Here is an 18,624-nt window from a genome sequence, read left to right on the forward strand (position 1 = left end):
CTATCTCAGTTCCGTAGATGTTGACAATCTGCCTCTTTGTATCTGATGCAACATTACATATTTAAATGGCATTATGGTACCCCTTAAGTCACAGGGTCATTTTCAAACCAAACATTTACAGTTTAAAGAAAAGATAATTACATATTCTAAATGCCAAAACCCAAGATCAATACATTTGTAAAACACCATAGAAATGAATCACTAGAGAGATGAAATGGTCTGGAGCAATGGTTGTCAAACTTGGTGGGCGTTACAAACACCTGGAAGGCTCTTTGAAACACGGGTTGCTGGGCTCTACTGCAAGAGTTTCTGATGAAGCAGGCGTGAGGTGGCACTTGAGAACTTGATTTGCTAACAAGTTCCCAAGTGAAGCTGGAGCTGCTGGTCTGAGAATCACATCTTGGGAATCACAAAACTAAAGCAATGATTCTCAAATGTCAATATGCAAAAGAGCCCTTGGGAAGCTTAAGTCCAAGGTCCTGGAGCCCCTCCCTGCCCTGCCCCACCTCGGAGTTTGATAGAGCAGGTCTTAGTGGATCTGGGGAGGCTAAAAGTTTCAAAAACTCCCCAGGTGATTCTGATGACAGTAGACAAATGATAAACATGACAAGCAAGAGGATATATTGGAGTATATGAGGAAGCCATTTAGTGTAAAACTGATTTGGCCTAACCTTGTTTTTTTCCCCAAAAGGGCCTGACGTGACCGTTGAGCATGCATTGTTTATCTGCCTTAAGTGTTTCCTATGTCCCAAAGGCAAGAACAAATACCCTTAAGATAAAGGTACAACTTCCCCCATATTAGCATTTCCTTAAGGATGAGCATCTCTCCTTACAATAGGAATTGATTGTTGTGCTGGCCTGTGACCACCCAGCTCCAGACAGCAGACCTACTACCTGCTGTGTCCATCAATCGCTGTCCCGACAGGGCAATCCCACGACTATTGTAAAAGGGACATTTCAATCACATGTGATACACGTTCTTAGACAGTATATAAACCATGCTGTACACCCTCACTTCTTTGGACTGCTCTGTTCCTTTGTGGAAGGACTCTCCTTGGCTATATGGTCCTCACATTTAGGTTAGAATCAACTCAGCCTAACATTAATTTATAGATTGGTTATGGGTTATTTGTATCAACACAAAGGACTTTACTCCCCAAGTGATTTAAACATTCAGTCTTGGCTAGTAATCAGTGCTTTCATACTCTGTCTTTCAAATGATTTGGCAACACTTTTAACTATTCCACATTTTTGCTATCCTTTTGCCCCTCTGCATCTTGAGCACTTGGTCTGAAGCCCTCTCCAGACAATAGCCCTACAGCATTATCTGCACAACACCCTCCTACTACGCCCCCACCCTTTCCTCAACTACTATATCCATCTCCCCTCATCGCTATTGATTTGTAAGCATCTGATCCATGCTAAGCCATTAAAGCTTAGCATTATTAGCAGCTTCTTGACTACCTTGTGAATAAGACAAGTAATCAAAACCAAAGGTAAGGAAGAACAAAAAATAAAGATGCCCCACACAAGAGTAGAAATGAGAGTATTACAATCCCTGGATACAGTTGTTATGGAGGCATGGGTGTAATCTAGTCTTCATTTCTGCAAGAAGCCTCATTTCCTTAATAAAATAATCCATATATTTTTGTTTTTGTTTTGCTACACTCATTTGACGTGGTGACCTATAACTTGCAGTCAAAAGAGTTTAAGTAAGGGCATTATAAAAACACATGTACCCCTCATTGACAAGATCTGATCCCCGGTGATGAGGATTATTTTAGGCTGGTTACTGTTAAAAACTGCAGATACGAAGGAGGCTCTGAGGAGTGGAATTTGCTTGCCCTTTGATGAGAGACATTCACTTTTGTGAAGGAAGTCTCCATCTGCGGGGGGTGTCACCCTCTCTGCACCAGGAGGAAAGGGGGATGACCTTATCTCTAGAAACTGTTAATGGGGACAGCAAGGACTTAAGTCTTGTTTATTGTGTTTGTCTGGTAACCTCATGTAGCTGACCTCCCCCCACACCAACATCCTCCTTTGTCTTTAGCTGAAGATACTATTTAAGGTGGTGTCTTCTGCCATTTACTTAATCCGGTTTGACTCATATCTAAAAGTTATAGGACCACCCAATAACCAGACCCCACCTGCACTGATACCATTTTAACAACTTTTTTTGTATGTTCTTTGCTTTGTCTTGTAAAGAGATAACTCACATACCTATGCCTTAAATTTAGCCCTACCCTCCACCTATGTTTGCAGCAGCAGCAGCAGCTCCTCCTGCCTCTGGGTCCTGTCCCCACGCAGCAGCTCTGACTGCCCATGGGTCCTGTCCCCATGCTATTCCACACTATTCTGTAAATAAAAGAGCACTACTGCCAGCCCTTGAGAGTCCAAGAAATCTTTCTTTCGACTCTTCAGCTCACCAACCCTGCATCACCCAGGACCCCTTGAAGGAAGGCAGATATTTTATGGATAAGAAAAATGAGGTTCTGAAGGATTAAGAAACTTGCCTATGGTCACAAAGAAAGATAAGACCAAAAGCAGAACTCAAAACTGTTAACTGGTATCTTTTACACTGCACAGCCTCTCCAAGCATGAATCTGATTTACCTAAAATACCCAAAGGCAACACAGCAGCTTCTTGTAAAGTAGCATGCATGGAACCCCTAAGCCAAAACTTGTGAGAACAAATTGGAATTTCCAATGATGATTTAGCTATTGCTAATCTATTGAATTAAACAGTATGTTTGGACTTGGCAGACAGACATGTCCAGGATGTGTCCTTTGTAGTTTACACCCCGCCTTGGGAAAAGTCAAGCGCATTAATGGCTTTCTTTCACTCTTTGTCAGCTAAGCATGAAAATCTTACTGAAGGAAGAGTCCCTGACCTATTGAATAGTACCCAATTGCCCTGTTAATGTCTGTGGAATCCACAAGTTGATCACAATCCTTGCTGAACCACAGCCCAGGCACACGCCTTGACTTTTACAGCACTTGAATAACAATGCTGTACTTTAAAGAGTGGAGGGGGTTTTAAAAATTCTGGTCTTATATCAACTTTTTCCACTGCATGTAAAAGGAATTTTTCTACCTATCTACATAAAATGGTGCAAGAAGCATGTGGAAAGACAGGGAAATTCTTTTTTGTCTGTACTGTTTTTCTATCTTGAAACATGACCTACTGTTTGAGATATTCGACATACACGAATGACCCGTCGGAATTCTCAATTACCGGAGCTATCTGTCTTCTGAAAGCTGGACGTTTACTATAAAAGAGATGTCTAGAAAAGTGAATGAATTCTGTAAAGTTACTAGTCATTTTCATTAATCTAAGTCTCCAGACAAAATTTCAAAACCAATAAGATAATGTGCTGTAACAAAATCCCACACACGGAGACTTTAAAATGAATACGAAGCACATATTTCCACAATCATGTGCCCCACACACAAAAGAGCAGTAGAGATTTTTTTTTCCCTCTAGGATGAAAAACTTTAGTGTGGGTAACTCAAAATATTGGAAAGTATGTGTGGATTGGAGGTGGTGGGTTATATAGATAACTAGATGCCTTCCTGAAAAAAAAAAAAGTGTTCTGAATAATTTGATCCCAGAATGAGACTGTGAGATTAACCACAGAAGGAGTGCTTCTCTCTTATGGAAAGGAAAATGTAAGGAGACTTAGGTAGTAAAGGACATAGCTTGCAAACAGCCTTTCCAAACAGAAAAAGAGCAGTTATATATGAAAAATAGTTACCCTAACTGGAAAGGTTTTGTTTAATTAGCACTCTTCTGCTTAAAATACTAAAACTAAGAAGTTTTCATTCCTGTCTGTCTGTTTGGGCTGCTGTAACAAAATCCCACAGACTGGGTAGCTAATAAACAACAAATTTATTTGTCACAGTTCTGCAGGCTTGAAGTCCAAGGTCAGGGGTCAGCATGGTCGGGTGAGGTCACAAACTTCTCACTGCATCCTCACATGGCAGAAGGGTGAGGGAGCTCTGTTGGCCCTCTTTTATAAAGACACTAACCCTCATCACCTCCCAAAGGCCCCACCTCCTAATCCCACCCCTTTGAGGGTGAAGTTTCCAGCAAGTGAATTTAGAGGACACAAACATTCAGAACATAGCAATTCTCTTTCAATGCAAGGAATAACAACTATCATTTACGGTGATTGTGCTGTGTGTCAGGCTCTGTGCTAGGCTCTGTTCATATATTATCACACCTAATCATCACAACCATCCTATAAGGTGAATGTTACTATTATCCTAGTTTGTATTAGTTACCTATTGCTGTGTAGCTGATTAACTCCCAACTTGATGGCTTAAAATAATAACCAGGGGCTGGCCCCGTGGCCGAGTGGTTAAGTTCGTGCTCTCTGCTTTGGTGGCCCAGGATTTCGCTGGTTCGGATCCTGGGTGCGGACATAGTGCCGCTCATCAGGCCACAGGGAGGCGGCATCCCACATGCCACAACTAGAAGGACCTACGACTAAAAAATATACAATTATGTACTGGGGGGATTTGGGGGAGGAAAAAAAAGGATTGGCAACAGCTGTTAGCTCAGGTGCCAATCTTTAAAAAAAAAAACAATAACCATTATGACTTCTCAGTTTCTGTGGGTTAGAAAATCAGGCACAGCCTAGCTCGGTGCCTCAGGTTCTGTTTCTGGCTATTGGCAGGCCTCAGAAGATCTTATGCATGTGGCTTTTGGCAGGCCTCAGGTTTTCGCTGGCTATTGCCTGGAGACATCAGTTCCTTGGCACATGTGCCACTCCACAGGACCACCCAAAACATGGCAACTTGCTTCCCCAGATAAAAAGGTTTGAGAAAGAACGAGAATGGACCCCCAAGACAAAAGCTACAATCTTTGTATAACCTAACCTTGGGAATAATCATTTCCACCATATTCTATTCATTAGAAGAGAGTCACTCAGCTCAGCCCATGGTCAAGGAGAGAGAATTACGCAAGTGTGCAAATACCAGGAGGTAAGGATCATTGAGTCCGCCTACCACAGAGTTTTTATTATTTTAATAGTTGAGGAAACTGAGGCTTAGAGGGCAGAGATAACTTGCCCAAGGTCATTTGGTTGTTCCACAATGAAACAGAGATTTATTTCTAGGCTGTTGGAGTCCGGAGATCAAGTTCTTAATCAATATGCAGAAGAAAAAAATATATATTCTAGGAAATCATCTTTTTTTTGCTGACACATTTTTGAAGACCATTTCCCCTGTTATAGGAAAAGCTTAAGACCGAATAATGGCAGTAATTTAGGTTTATCAAATGCATTGCACTATTAGACACACAGCCATATAGAGCTAGACTTTCAGTATATTTTTATGCATTTCAGTATCTAGTAATTTTCTCAAGTTCATCAATCTTTCAGGATTGTGTATTAGTCAATAAAAAAAGAAATGACTGAAACGTTTTATGGACTAGGATTCTCAGAAGTGTTTACCTGGCTTAGGGTTAATGCGAAGGAAGAAAATGTAATTTTGCACAGAGTCAGCTTTATTAGAGAATGATTACCAACACCGGCCCTCAACCTAGTTGTTGTACCATGGTTGGAGAGCCAAAGTTTCTTCTTTTATCTCAAAAAGAAAGCAGACGTAGGGCTCTTAAGGCTATGGAAATGTAGTCATTTATTTCCTACGGAGTCCTGGTGTCCTGATATTCCTTACTTAGGTTGAAATGCTTGCAAAGAGTTGAATGATACGTGAGTCCAGAGAGCAAGTCAAGAAAGGACTGTGGCTAGATTTCCATAGTTGCAAGTTTTATCACAATACCGGGATTAGCAACAGGGGAAATCCAGAGAGGCTTTCAGACAACTGCATTATCGATTCAATCAGGCCCCCAGTACAAACCAAACGGCCTGTGTCCCAGTCAGCACAGAGGAAGTCCCTGCCACCTCCCATCCGACTGACTGCTGTGTCATAGTTGAACTACCACGTGAGGGCTTTCATTTTTATGTATTATTCCTGTGAAGAAAACTTTGGCATTACCTACCCTCAAGATACTCACCTCCAATTCTTTGACACCTAACACACTGCTAGCTCTTAATAAATGTTTAAGAACTGCCCTGCATTTTTATGAACACATGGATGGTTTGAGCTTTGAATTTTCATCTTTATATTGATTGAGACCAGCTGATAACATAGTGACAAAATTCTAAGAGACAGGTTGCTTGTTCACGACATACTTCATTCAGCAAGAGGAGAAATGGTATAAATTTTTCAAGGCAGATGTTCCTTATGGATTTCCAGATCACTACATCTAAACTTGGAGGGTGATTTTCTAAATCACACTTTTGTTTTTCACTTATCCATGAGGCTGTCTGAAAATTAATTTGGGCTGAAGAACATTCTCATCATAGAAGTTAGATAAAAATATTTCACACTTGTGAATCTGGGCATCTGTTTAATAGCCCGTCACGAACCATTAAAAAGGTGAAAGAGGAAAAATGTACTTCTCTTTAAAGAATAATATTCATATTAGTAAAGAGTTTGATGTGATTGGACCACATTACAATTCACATTTCTGCATTTCCAATAAATTGCTCTATCTAATCCACTAAGTATCATTACTTGGAAAAATGTGTTATTTATGCTCAGCAAACTTCACAGTAACCATTTGTTATTATTTCATGAGAAAACAATAAACGATGTTGTCTATGGATTTCGTGGCAAATCATTATCATGTAAAAATAAACATGAAAAATTGAATAGTTCAACCGGCTATAAATATTTTTCATATAAGTAGCCAAATGACATGTCTCCACATAATTATTTAATTTTTTTTTAAAGATTGGCACTTGAGCTAACATCTGTTGCTGATCTTCTTCTTTGTTTTTCTTCTTCTCCCCAAAGGCCCCCAGCACATAGGTGTATATTCTAGTTGTAGGTGTTTCTGGTTCTGCTATGTGGGATGCCACCTCAGTATGGCTTGATGAGCGGTACTAGGTGCCCCCGCAGGATCCGAATCAGCAAAGCCCTGGGCCACTGAAGTGGAGCCCATGAAGTTAACCACTCGGCTACAGGGCCAGTCCCTGTTTAGTTTTAAATTAAAGAAAAAAGTCATCTTGAATTTGTACAATACAATTCATTGGACCTGACATCAGCAGGGCTTGGGGCCAAAGTATGTCTCTTCTTCTCAATCCACCTTTGCTCTGTTTTCGTTTTGTTTGTTTTCAGTTATTTTGGAGGAGAGCAAATTGGAACCACTGAGATTTGAACTGGCAGGAAAGAAAGAAGGGGGGTTGTGTGATGCCAGGAGAAGCCAGAAGTTAGTCTTGTTCAGCCTTAACCTTGACCCTGCCTCTACTTGTTTGCCTTCCATCAAGCGTGAAGACACTGCCAATGATTTCCATTGAGCAATGCATGCCCCTTGAGTTACTTTGGTGTTAATGATTCAGTATTATCATGTTTACCATGAAGAAGAATAACTAATGTTATTGGGTGCTGAGTGCTTGACACATTATCTAATTTAATCTTCACCTGCTATTATAGTGACAATACCAGGAGGCAGGTGGTAGTATTATCTCCATTTACAAAGGAGAAAAGTGAGGCTTCAGGGTCAAGTAAGTTGCCCAAGTTCATAGAAGTAGTAAGTGATTCAGCTGGAATTAATACCCAGGTCTTCCTATCTCCATACCCATACTTTACACTGTTGTTCACATATTTTTGAGATGGTTACTGGGGCCTAGTGATGCTATCCACAGATCACAGCAAATGTTACTCACTCGAAGAGGAAACAAAGCTGTGATTTTAGGTTTATTAACAATATACTTTACCCAAACCACAAATTCTAACCCGCTTAATCATACAGTGCCAAAGAGGTGAGAATGTTCAGCTGAATTAGTCAGCAAGATGACATCCTACCTACAGGATTGCCTAAGCATTCTTTTGTTTTCCCTGAGTAAGATTCTCCCTGAGCTGACATCTGTTGTCAATATTCCTCTTTTTGCTTGAGGAAGATTCGTCCTGAGCCAACATCTGTGTCACTCTTCCTCTATTTTGTGTGTGGGTCACAGCCACAACATGGCTGCCAACAGACGGTGTAGGTCCATACCCAGGAAATGAACCCAGGCCACTGAAGTGGAGCATGCTGAACTTAACCACTAGGCCACAGGGCCTGCCCCCCCCAAGCATTCTTTAAGGGTGAAATAAAGCAGAAAAGAAAAGTTCCTCTTTATCAAAATACAATGAAATTCTTTGTGATTTCCATACACACAATAAGGTATTTTTTATTGCATCATTATGTTTTCTTAATCAACTATCCAAACAAAAGGTATATGAATAAATCCTGCCTTCACACCCTCTATCAAATTTTAAAAAGCTATACCATACTTAAAATCATTTAGAATAAATTTCAATGTTTTCTTACTTATGGGGTTAATTACAACAGGTAACGTTTCCATAAATATGAACGTTTTTATTTATTTTTAAGCATTTGGTCCACTGGCCTGATCATTAAGCCATGGATGAAGCCAGAAACCTTGCTTTATGGCTTTAGTTACTGTTGAAGGTGCAACAATATTTTCCGTTTTACAAAATCTGTCACACAGTTGAACACATGGCACCAAACTGCTATGACTTAGCATTGCAACATGTTCCTCTCATTCATTCAACTCATTTCCCATTGTTTTAAGGAAAGAGCCTAGACATTAAAGACAAATGCTGTATTTCTACACCTAGACGTTTTTTTAACCCTCTGTTGTTCACGGCCAAGATTCAGATTGTTGGCTCCGGACTGCTCTCAAGTAAACTTGCTTCAGAACATGTGCCCCACATTTGTCTCCTAGGATGCAAAGAGCTTGGGCATGTGGTGACTGAAACTCTTAACACCAAGGGGATTTAGTTAGATCCATCTATCTTGGCAAACATTTTGCTACAAAATTTGGGTGAAGATCATAAAATGACGCTTTTTTCTTCTTCTTAACTTCTTACCATTGGACAGTTTTTCTGATTGTTTCCAGTCAACTTTGTTAAGATACTGAATCAGCCTTCACACTAGAATGAACGTATATAAAATTGAGCTCAGATTGTATCTTTTAGATTAATCTGAGTACAAATTTTCACATCCATTTAAATACATTAATTGATGAGGATGAGCTTTCTGCCTGTAAGGGGAATTCTGATATCAGAGGGCATAGCCACATGTACAGTCAAAATAGGTGAGTATCAGGGCTACTGGATATGGGGAAACTTGGAGGAAAAAAAGCCATGATATTGCTTTATACTAATACCCCAGTTACTATTTTCCAAAGTGCTTTCACTCAGTATTGGCAGGCTTATGTTAGAAATCGAAAGAGAAATAAAAAATGGTGATTACTTTATTTCCCTTACAAATTAGTTGCCAAAATTTATTTTTTCTGAGATTATTCAGTGGGCCACAAGAGTAAAATAATGTTTACAGTGCCCAAATGTTAGAATTTTAGGGACTATCAGGTAGAATCATTTTAAAATGAAAGTTATCTGGAAAGTACATTACAATTCTAAGGTAAAGGTCAAACTGTTCAATATTGTCTGATTTTAAATAAAGTTCTGAGAATGGAAAAGAGATTATCTCTTTCTTGTGTTTTTAAGTAAGATATTTCATTTTGTAGATGTTTTCATTAGAATTTTTGAGTCACTTTTGCTTAGATTTTTTGGTGTTTTGTAAATATTTGTGTTTATTTGAATTTGCTTGAGTTCTTATTTGTTTATGTATATATGATGTATACAATATTTTTATATATATCATCCATAGTTTACATACACAAATCAATATAAATGTATACACGAGAAATGGTTCCACTGCCTCTTGCACTAGCGAATGAAAACATTATTTCAATAATTGCCTTTGTAATCTGTGAGCACTTTTAGATAATGCTTAATTCACTCACTCATAAATTCATTCAACAAATGATTTTATTTTACCATGTGTCAACACTAACAAAAACTAGATAAAACTCATTAGTATTTACCTTGCAAACTCTGAATTAGTCATGAGTTTCTTGAAGGTTACAGGGAGAATATTCATTATAATTTCAGCCTAGATGTATAAAAGTCAACAGGACCATAGGACATATTTCCATTAAAAACAAATTTTTGTAAAGGATTGGGTAAGAGAGAAGAAATTGCCTTGTGATAGATCTTACTATACGTCTAAATAAAATGAGGATAACAGAATCCAATTCACCAGGGATATCTTCACATCTCTCTTTTTTTGATGATATAATAAAATACTTATCTCCAGCAATTCTCCAACCTCTGAGAACAACACCTAACCCTGCTCTTCCTCTTTCATTTTTTCACACTCAGTTTGGGTATTGAGTTTGTTTATTTATTGAAATATACATTACAGAACATATTTTTTCCAGCTTTATTGGGGTCTGATCGACATATTATGTAAGTTTAAGATGTACAACATAATGATTTGTTACACATGTATATTGCAAAATGATTACCACAATAAAATTAGCACAGTGACCACAATTAACACATCCATTACCTCACATATTCCCAATTTTTCTTTTTTCTTTTGTTTTTGGTGAGAACTTTTAAGATCTACTCTCTGAGCGAATTTCAAAATATATAATACAGTATTGTTAACTATAGTCACCATGCAGTACGCTACATCCCCAGACCTTTTTTGTCTTATAACTTGAAATCTGTACCCTTTGACCACCTTCACCCATTTCCCCCGTCCCCTCCCACCCCCACACCTGGCAATCAACAATCTGCCCTCTGTTTCTATGAAATCAGTTGTTTCGGATTCCACATGTAAGTGATATCATACAGTATTTGTCTTTCTCTGTCTTGGACTATATATTTCATTACTAGTGAGTTTATATATTTTCAATGTATTAATTAACATCCTTTTACTTCCACTTGAAGAATGCCCCTTAACATTTCTTATAAAGCAGAACTAATGGTGAGGAACTCCCTCAGCTTTTGTTTGTTTGGGCAAGGCTTTATCTCTCCTTCATTTCTAAAGGTTAGTATTCTTGGTTGAAATTTTTTTTTATTTCAATATTTTGAATATGTCATCCCATTGTGTCCTAGCCTGCAAAGTTTCTGTTGAGAAACCCACAAATAGTCTTACAGGAGCTCCCTTGTATGTGACAAGTCACTTTTCTCTTGCTGTTTTCACAATTCTCTCTTTGTCTTTGACTTTTGGCAATTTGATTATAATGTGTCTCAGTATAGTTCTTTTTGGGTTTAACCTATTTGGGGTCCTTTTCAGCCATTATTGCTTTAATAGACTTCTGTGCCTTATTTTTCTCTTTTGGATATTCCCATAATAGGTATATTTTTCCCTTTGATGGTATCTCATAAGTCCCATAGGCTTTCTTCACTCGTTCTCATTCTTTCTTCCCTGCTAACTTTCTTCTGCATGGTTGAGCCTTCTGTTAAAATTCTCAGTTGAATTCTTCAGTTTAGTCATTGTATTCTTCAACTCTAGGATTTCTCTCTCTTTTTATGATTTTTATTTTTTTGTTTTTGCATTGTTTTTCTAATTTCATTTAGTTGTCTGTGTGTTCTTGTAATTCACGAAACTTCTTTAGGAGGATTATTATGAATTCTTTGTTAGGCAGTTCATAGAGTTCCATTTCTTTAGGGTCAGTTTTTGGAGCTTTATTAGTTTCCTTTGATGGTATTATGTTTACCTGATCCTTTGTGATCCTTGATTTCTTGCACTGGTATCTGCACATTTGAGTAAGTGGTCTCCTCTTCCAGACTTTACAGATTTATTTTAGCAGGGACAGACCTTCACCAGTCAATTCCACTTGGGGTTCTAGACAAGTCAGCTGGTACCATCTGTGGGCAAGTGGGGCTTGCTATCAGGATCTCTAATTGGGCAAGACCACTGCTCATGCTCTGATATTGGAGGAGAGTCTCTGGCTGGGCTCTGTGGTAGGGTAGGCCTGCTGTTTGGGTTCTGTGTTCAAACAGGGTGGTTAGGTGGCTTCCTGATTGTGCAGGGCTGTTGGCTGTACTCTAAGGTCAGGTGGAGCCTCAGGGTGCGCTCTGAAATCACCTCTGGTCAGGTGAGGTCACATGCTGCATTCCTTGGCAGAGTGCTGCCAATGATTGCACTCTGCAATTGGGCAAAATTTTGAGCTGGGCTCCACCATTACTCCTAGTTGGGTGTGTTCTCAGGCTGTGCTCCCAAACTGGATGATGCCACTGCCTGGATTTCATGTTCAGGCAGGACTACATGCAGGGCTTCACAGTTGGACAAGGCCTCAGGTTATGCTCTGTGATCAGGCAGGGATGCAGACTATACCTTGAAGTTGGATGGGGCCATGGGCTGGGTTTTGTGATCAGGAAGGCTGTACTTGACTATTGGGAAAAAGTTGCTGGCTGGATTCTTTGGTCAGAAGGGTCCACAAGCTGTATTTCACTGTTGGGTGGGGCTAAAGACTTTGCTCTGCATTCAGGGAGGGTCATTATCTGGGGTCTGTCATCAGGAGGGGCCACAAGCTATGTTCCATAATTCAGCGGTCTCAGTGGACGGACTTGATACCCAGGAAAGAGTGCAAACTATGTTCAGCAACCATGGAAGGCCATAGACCAGTCTCTGCTGTGGGATGGGACAGTAAGCTGGGCTCTGTGGCTGGGTAGTACCATAGGCTGGGTTCTGAGGCTACCCAGGTCACTATTCTTTTTCCCTTGTTATGTGGGGCCAGAGGCTATGCTTGACAGTTGGGCAGTACTGCTGGCCTGGCTTCCTTTCCATGCATAGCTATAAGATGGACTCCACAGCTTCCCTGATTCTTTGGTCAGGTTTCCTAATTGGGTGGGACTAGAGGCTATCCTCGCCAGTTAGGTAAGGCTGCAAATTGGCTTTCCTGCCTGGGCAGGGCTATAGAACAGACTTCACAGCTATTATGGTTACTTGGCTAAGGGCCCAAAGCAGGTAAAACTGCCAACTAAGCTCCCTGGCTAGATGGGGCCACTGGTTCAGCTCTGCAGATGAGCAGAGCCACTGGCTGAGATCTCTGCTCAGGCACGCTGCAAGGAGGAATGCAGTCCACCAAGATCTGAGTGACAATTGCTCTAAGCCCCACCCCACTTTTCTCTCTCTCTATCTGATTCCCAGTGGTCAAGCTCTGAAGATTTCCCCAGTGATCTCCAGGAGGCAAGATCCAAGTGGGCCTCCTGGGAAGCATCTCACAATGCTGGGAGAGCTGGATGTTCCCCTTGGGCTCTCGTCCTACTGGAGAAATTGTAGGCCCAGGGGGTCCCCTCCATCTGGCTCTGTGCTGGCCTGGGGGAGGGGCAATGCAGTCAGAGTGAAGAAGTTCCTCTTACCCTTCAAATGCAGTCCTTCTTGGTCTGGTGGTCTAGAGGGCACTTTAGCCTCACCCCTGGGTTTTGGACTTTTCCCAGTAGTGTCTTGTCTATGGATAGTTGCTAGTTGGTCTTCTTGTGAGGGAAACTGAAATCAGGAACAACCTATGTCTCCATCTTGATGGGTCATCATCTTCACGTCTGTCTTGATGTTATCCATTGGCCTGTGTCTCACTTGATAGCCAGATAGATCTGTCCTTCTCTGTTTCTTGTGGCACAAAGGTGTCAAAGATAAACAGAAGACAGATGATGTTTCCTTCATCTCTCAGAGAGGGAAGGTAACATGAACACCGGCATCACAGAAACACTAAATCACACCTTCTCTGAAGACTTGGACTCAGGCCTAGATAAAGCCCCAGGCCCCATCCCAGAGCCAATGAGAGGGAGGGACTTGGGAAGGCCAGAAGTCAAGTGAGCTGGGGACAGAAAGCAAGGATGAAGAACACTTCAAGGGGAGTGGGGAACGGGGCACTGGTAACGAGACACGTCCTAAGGGATTTCTCTGTTACTTTGGACGCGTACCCTACCTTCTGACATCAGCCACATCAGCTCCTCTCCCCTTAGCACCTTTGAACAAGCCACAGATACAGAGTGCAGACAAAGGAATAGAACATACTTCTTATGATTCTAAACTATTTTAAATAATCAGGCTATCTTATATTTATTATTTTAAGGTGAATTTAGCATTGAAATTCTCTACAGATTAAGAAAAAATAATAATTCATGATTTTGAATATTAACTTGAATTATTTGAACATATAATAGGTAGTCAATAAGCTTATTACTTAGTTTAAATACAGGAGGTCAAAATATATAACCTGATATCTGTAACTACTGATAGTAAATACTCAATATAGAATAGTTTAGAAAGTAGGAGTTTTTCTAATCTTTCAACACAAGCATTGTAAAAGTTTATTTTATCAAGGAATCTCCATTAGTCTTTATCAAAAGAAACCCAAGAAAGGGGCTAGCCCAGTGGGGCTGCAGCTAAGTTCTCATGTTCGGCTTTGGTGGCCCAGGGTTCACCGGTTGGGATCCCAGGTGCGGACCTACGCTCTGCTTGTCAAGCCATGCTGTGGCAGGCGTCCCATATATAAAGTAGAGGAAGATGGGCATGGATGTCAGCTCAGGGCCAGTCTTCCTCAGCAAAAAGAGGAGGATTGATGGCAGATGTTAGCTCAGGGTTAATCTTCCTCAAAAAAAAAAAAAAAGAAAAAGAAAAGAAACCCAAGAAATATTTGTGAGATGGATGCTTTCTACAGTTTGTTTTATTAGAAACTAAGGCTCAGAGAGCTGTGGGTCACAGATCACCATCCACCTTAGTTATATATTTGAGAAAGAAGCCCTAAGTCTAGTCACTCTGAACCTAGCACTTTTCCGCATCTTCATGGAACAATTTCACTAAGTGGTATATATTATGTTTCTCTCAAGATTTTAAATATGTGAATAATTACTTTGCTCTTTATCAGATTTCTGATGTGAATCTAGCCAAAATTTTATGACTGATACATATTTCTAAGCCAGGATCTAATTAGTATCATGTAAACTATAATACAACTCAACTTAAACTAGAATATTTTTAAAACCAAAATACATATCTTCCCAAAGAGGTATCTGTCAGTAAAACCGATATGTATATTTAGTTAAACCCATTCTTTATACCAGATGTTTATTTATTTCAAAGTCAATATATTTTAAGTCAACTTCCAAAATGCTTCTCTTAACCACTTTGTTATGTTCTCACCACGTTATATTATTTAAATGATACTCTATTACTGGCTTTGTGGATCTAAGAGGATTCCAGATGAAAATAGAATCTTCTAAGATTAAAGGTATTCTGAATCAACCAGGATCAGAACCTTATAAAAATAGAACTACATGTATGCACACAGACATACACACACAAGAAAACTCATTACCCACACATCCCATTTTATCCCACAATAAAATGGATAAACAAAACAATGACTCCGTTTACCACTAAACAAATAGGAAGAGGCACAAAATAACTCTTTCTACTTCCCAGGAAAGTCATGGATCCTGTGACCTTGTTTTTCTATCCCTCTTTTCAACCACCAGATGAACCACCAGTTCCTATCATTTGAAGGCTAGAAAGGCGAAAAAAATGAAAGATTTTTACAGTTTCTTATTTTTTTTATTTCTTAAGACAGTGGGTATACTTTCCTTATTGTGGAGCAATTGAAATAAAACCAAGATAAATAATAATGTCTGCGATTTGCTAAGCATCTATTATATACCAGACACTATCTTAGGTTCTTTACATCTTAACATTTACCTTAGGCTCTTTACCTTTCATTTTGACCTCCCTACAATTTCACAAGGTAAATAGTAGCTCCTATTTTTATGGATGATCAAATTTGAGTACCTGAAGTTAAGTAAATATTGGCAGTGGATAGTTAATGAACTTGGACCACCTGTCTGACTTCAAAGACCACATTCCCTCTCTACTTTGTAATCCTGACCATGAGCTATGCACTTCTATTTGAGGGATGCAAGACATCAGGGTTAGCTTGGTAGCATGCCATGATTTGGGGTCCAGGATATTTTTATAACCTCATAAGATAGTTAAACAACACAAGCACAAGTGCCAAAAGAATCCCCACTTCCTGTTCCTGTTTTCCCACTATGACAAGTTTCTATCCTCTGCAGTGCCAAAGCATCTACAGGACAAGTAATATCACATTCTCTAGAGTTCAGGACTTCTGCCCCTTAATTTCATACCCACCACTTACTCCTGAGAACCCTCTCCTTTACCTCTCATTTCTGGGATAGATACGTACACATTTTTTGCTACAATTTTTGTATTACCTTTTTAGCTAAAGGTCTCGTCACTTGAATTATAGCACACTCATCAGTCCTGTGGGTCCTTCACAACCAATTCAGGGAGATAATTAGTCCCCTCGGAAGCTGGTTTGAGTAACTATTTTTCTCAATTCCACCAAGCAGAGTGTATGGCTAATACCATTCTGGGTGCAAGAGAGAATAGATAGTTTATTACATTCAATGGATGTCTTAGGACATTAGGACTTAATTCCCTCTCAGAACCCTATTGAGAAGGCTGAGAGAGTGTATTTAGTCTGTGTCCCCTCTGCATGTTCTCCCAGGGTCTCAGCATTTTCACAACTCTCATGAAAATTTCTTAAGATACCTCTAGGTTTTGTTTCCTTCTCTTTATTTCTGTTCCCTTTCACTTCCTCAATCAGGTACAGCTCCTGTCCTCACATTCTTGGGAGAGTCTCATGACAAGATGAAAGAGAGAGGGAATTTAAGAGTCCGAGAGCTGGAAAGGATTCCATTGTTAGATAATGTGTCTTGGCAAGGGAGAGGGGGATGGGGCCCAGGAGCCATAACTTTTCCTGCTCCTCCCCCGAGAAGGAAGTGACTTCTGGATTCCCAGCTGAAGGAAGGGTAGCTATTAATTCTGAAAAGAGAGGTTGCTAGCTCAGATCCCAGACACTACACCTGTGAGTGAGAAAAACTAAGCAAGAAATGGTAGCTTGCATAGGCACACAAGGCTATTTGCAAAATGTCCTGGGACTCCAAATGTGACCTGGAAGCAGAAGAGAGCCTCAGGCTCTGAAGGGGCCATGTGGGCCAGTAGAATAGACATCCCTTCAACTACAGCTGTGGACCCCCAGACTCCCTCTCCTGCTCTCAGCAAATCTCAAGTCTTAAAGCCATGTAAGATGCCAGAACTCAAACATAACTTTGGGAGACAAGGATGCGAAACTCCAGGAAGAGCCAGGGTTAACTTTCTCACCAAAGGAATAGAATGATGGCTCAAAGTCAAAATTAAAACAAACAAAGTAATGCCTGAATTTTGCACCCAGATCGTACCTATCCTGGTCTTCAAAGCCACCCCAGAATGCTAAAAGGGCAGATCTATTTGTCTTCTTTTCTCACCTATGATTAAATTGTGTCTTAAGACAAGTAGCTTGCTATAGCCAGTAAGGGGCAGGCCTGAGACCTGAGGCTTGCTGGCTCAATTCATAGTCTATCTATATTCTGAAAAATTGCTTCAATCTTGTAAAGTTAAACTGAGCTCACCCGGGAAGATTCAGACAATATGAAAAAAAAATGGAGATACTAGTGAAAATCATCTGAAATCCCATCTGATTGGTTGACTATCTTTCCAGACTTATCTCTACGTATTCTTAGTTTACGGTAATATAGATACACATTTATATAGATAAGATGGTGGTTCTCTGAATGTTTTGAAACCTATTTTTTCCCCTCAACAAAGCATTGTGAACATTTTTCCCTATCAATAAATATAGATCTACATTATCATAAATAATGTAATGTAAAGATGCATAAAGGGTGAATGATACCCAGTCTGATAGCCGTACATTTTTAATTCAGTTCAGTAAACACTGAGGGCATATTTTATGCCAGGCTTCATGCTAGGTACTAAGAAAAGAGATGAATAAAACACAGACAGTGCCCTGGGGAAGTTCTCAGTTCAGTAAGGGAGCAGACGGGTAAATATAATTACAGCAGTGTAACTCCTGAACGTAATAGGTATAGAAAATATGGCCTGTTAGATAATCTGCCCCTTTATTTGTACAGTACATCATTTGATGTTTCTTTCTACTTCTCTGGGTCCTGTTACTACATTTTGTATGTGGATTTTGCATCCTCATTCCAACCGAGTCCTGTCTCCTCCCTGACTGCTTCTCATTCAGCTTTTAATTTCTAATAATTCTCGGTCAAATAATTCACTTGCTAAATGTTGATAAAAATGATATGTGAGTCAAATACATAAAATTCAAACAATGGTCATAATGAAGAAACAGTACCATTCATGATAAATGACTAGAACACTTCTATTAGCCACTTCATTTTTGCCAACAGAATGTTAATAATATATTGCAAGATGCATTATCTTTAGAGTGCTGTTTGAACATTTGGAAAGTCATTGATTCATGAAATCCTTTTTTATATGATCCAAAATAGTGACACTGATAAAAATTTCTTCCTAGTAAGTAACAGAGGTAGCAAATCTTTGATATTGATCTATAATATTTGCATATTCAGATGTAGTTTAAAGTTTATGTATGCCTGTCAACATTTGCTCAGCATATATAATGTTTTGTTATATTTGAGGACAGAAAGCTTATGTACATATTATGACCTAAGAATACTTACAGAACAGAATTTTATTAAGAACAGTTTAAATTCATACAAATTAAAGACATAATTTATGCGCCAAGAATATAGAAATAACTGTTTAATTTAGATTAGGTTAATTGGGAAAAGATTTCTGGAG

This window comes from Equus caballus, chromosome 18 (genome assembly GCF_041296265.1).
Source record: "Equus caballus isolate H_3958 breed thoroughbred chromosome 18, TB-T2T, whole genome shotgun sequence".
In the NCBI taxonomy this organism is placed as follows: Eukaryota; Metazoa; Chordata; class Mammalia; order Perissodactyla; family Equidae; genus Equus; species Equus caballus.